This window comes from Myotis brandtii, unplaced genomic scaffold (genome assembly GCF_000412655.1).
Source record: "Myotis brandtii unplaced genomic scaffold, ASM41265v1 scaffold547, whole genome shotgun sequence".
Classification (NCBI taxonomy): domain Eukaryota; kingdom Metazoa; phylum Chordata; class Mammalia; order Chiroptera; family Vespertilionidae; genus Myotis; species Myotis brandtii.
In genome coordinates this window covers 1,843,541-1,844,245 of record NW_005370024.1, presented here as the reverse complement: position 1 = coordinate 1,844,245, position 705 = coordinate 1,843,541, and positions in this window count along the sequence as shown.

Here is a 705-nt window from a genome sequence, read left to right as displayed (position 1 = left end):
GAACGGATTCTCCCCTAGGATGTGGGTGTCTTTTTCAATCGGGAGGGAGTCTCAAGCTCCTGACTGCTCTGAACTTTAGTTCCGGATGAGTCTCTGGGGACCCAGATTCATATGGGGAGAAACTGGACTGTTTGGCAGCAGAAGAACTCGAGGGCAGCTTTCTCTCAGGTGCTTGCAGCGGCAGCAATTACCATGGGACACTGAGACAATTCACTGAGACCCGGGGGCCTCTTAGAGCTGGGCTGAGGATTAGCCATAGCTGTTTGCTCCACCCTGTTGATTCCCTGAGATCCCGCCCCATTTAAGCTGCTAGCAGAGGCTTTTGCATATGAAAGACCTGGCCCTTTGCAATCTAAAATTACCTAACAAACTGCAGCTGGGTCAGAGAGACCAAGAACATCCAAAAGAAGGCCCAAGGCCCTACAGCAGCTTGCATTACTTCACAGCTGGGCCTCACCTGGGCAACTCCAAACCCCAAATAAGGAAGAGGAATCTGCAGATCTCTCCATAGCTCCTGCTGGGTAGCCTCAGGCAGAGGCTAAATTAGCACCTCCTTAGAGATCCAAGAGCCCATGTACCCAGTGGTCAGATTGGGACCATCCAGATTACAACTCCTCAGATATTTAAGGAACATACTCAAGGGGCAGACTCAGTGAGCACCAAAGCCCCACTAAAGCAAGTCTTGCCCCATAAGGGTGTCTTCAG